Raw genomic sequence first — 2,500 nt, forward strand, 5'->3', positions numbered from 1 at the left:
ATTTTGTTGTCTCTGTACTGTACACTGCACAATGACAATAAAGAATGAATCTAAATCTGAATCTGAACTGTTTATCCTTCACTATCTCTGCTCCAGATCATCCTAACCTTGATCATTGTTTAACAGTGCTCAGACAATGTTATGGTGTGCACACATTCGGAAACTGAGCTCCAGACCGGCAAACTCCTTAATTCATGCAAACAACAAATTCCCGACCCGAAACATCACCAGTCTTTCTTCACCCGAGATGCTGCCTGACCTGCTGAGCTACTCCATTACTTTGTGTCTATCCTTGGTATGAACCAGCAGCTGCAGTTCTTTGTTTCTATATGAATGCAGCAACCTTCTTCCCCATCTGCCTTGCTGTAACCCGTCACAACTTTGTTGAGTATTGTGGCAGAGTGCATCGGCATGATGTGTAGGAGGGAACTGCAGATGCTGGTTTGACAGAGGACACGGTAACATAGAAACATAGAAACATAGAAATTAGGTGCAGGAGTAGGCCATTCGGCCCTTCGAGCCTGCACCGCCATTCAATATGATCATGGCTGATCATCCAACTCAGTATCCTGTACCTGCCTTCTCTCCATACCCCCTGATCCCTTTAGCCACAAGGGCCACATCTAATTCCCTCTTAAATATATCCAATGAACTGGCCTTAACTACCCTCTGTGGCAGAGAGTTCCAGAGATTCACCACTCTCTGTGTGAAAAATGTTCTTCTCATCTCGGTTTTAAAGGATTTCCCCCTTATCCTTAAGCTGTGACCCCTTGTCCTGGACTTCCCTAACATCGGGAACAATCTTCCTGCATCCAGTAAGTCTGCGAGCAGTGGGGGGAGGGACTGTCAGAAGAAGTGAACAGCTGACGGCTGGCTGTCTGACTCAATGGTTCCTTCCACCTCTGGAGCCCTGACACTGATCCAAGCGAGAAGGATTGAGGTGTTAAACCCAGCACTTCCTGCCAACTAGAGATGAGATTTCACCGTCCGCACACTGTCAGTGGCCGCTGACCATCGCCCTACTTGGCCCGCTGTCCACCTCTCTGAGCAATAGACAAAGTGACCGACTGGGAACAGCAAGTCTGACTAATCTATTGGTAGAACCACATCTGACGATGAATCCCAGAACTCCCTGTGAGTTAAAGTAACTGAGAAATTCAAGCCAAAATTAACACTGACAGATCACAGTGGAAGGCAGCTTGTGCGGGGGCTGAAACTGGAATTGAAATTGGTCCCACTTAACATGTTGTGTCAGCTTGCTGAGTCTGGCATTACAATTCACAGTTGTACACTGACATATTGCGCTTCTGTTGCCAAATGGTGAGCATACTTCACTTTTAAACAAAGGCATCACTCTGAATTGGCCAAATCAATACTTTGAATCTACCAGCTCAACTGGGACCCCGCTCCTGAATGATTGAACGACACCCCATAACTGAGGGAGGTCCTCATTATGGGAGGGGCAGTACTGAGTACTTTGCTAGAATGTTGCCTGGATTTCAACAACTAAGTTACAGAGAAAGGTTGAATAAGTTAGGTCTTTATTCTCTGGAGCGCAGTAGGTTAAGGGGGGACTTGATAGAGGTCTTTAAAATGATGAGAGGGATAGACAGAGTTGATGTGGACAAGCTTTTCCCTTTGAGAATAGGGAAGATTCAAACAAGAGGACATGACTTCAGAATTAAGGGACAGAAGTTTAGGGGTAACATGAGGGGGAACTTCTTTACTCAGAGAGTGGTAGCGGAGTGGAATGAGCTTCCAGTGGAAGTGGTGGAGGCAGGTTCGTTGGTATCATTTAAAAATAAATTGGATAGGCATATGGATGAAAAGGGAATGGAGGGTTATGGTATGAGTGCAGGCAGGTGGGACTAAGGGAAAAAAGTTGTTCGGCACGGACTTGTAGGGCCGAGATGGCCTGTTTTCGTGCTGTAATTGTTATTATGGTTATATGGTTATATGAGGGAGCATCGCACTGTGGAAGCGGCAGGACTGAGGGAAAATATATATATATATTTTTTTACATTTTTATTTATTAGAAGCAAATGTACAAGAGTAGAACAATCGGCAGATAAAATTATACAGTTAATATACAGCTTCATTTTTAACATTTTAACTTTAAAATAGAGGAAAAGAAATGAGAACGAACAAGAGATGTAAAGTGAGTTGCAAAGATAGGACCCCTAGACTACCAGCGCAGTGTAGCCAAAGAGTGGGTAACAGAAAGAAAGAAAGAAAAGAAAAAAAAGAAGCAAAAGAAAAAGAGAGAAAAGTGGTGATATACCTGCCTCTCATACCTCCCCACCCACCCCCACCCACCCCACCCACCCAACCCACCCTCCCCAACCACCTCACCCCACCCCCCCCCACCTGACCCACCCCACCCCACCCACCCCACCCCACCCACCTCACCCACCCCACCTCACCCACCCCACCCCACCCCCCCCCCCCACCTGACCCACCCCACCCCACCCACCCCACCCCACCCACCCACCTCACCCAC

General features: G+C 46.7%; 1 protein-coding gene across 1 annotated transcript in view; it reads right to left on the bottom strand.

Annotated features, from left to right (window-relative positions):
• The window catches only part of LOC129696623 (angiopoietin-1-like), a 152,582-nt gene that overhangs the window by 7,093 nt on the left and 142,989 nt on the right, over window positions 1–2,500 (bottom strand). The gene's annotated exons all lie outside the window — the stretch shown is intronic.

Source organism: Leucoraja erinacea, chromosome 4 (assembly GCF_028641065.1).
Source record: "Leucoraja erinacea ecotype New England chromosome 4, Leri_hhj_1, whole genome shotgun sequence".
NCBI lineage: Eukaryota > Metazoa > Chordata > Chondrichthyes > Rajiformes > Rajidae > Leucoraja > Leucoraja erinaceus.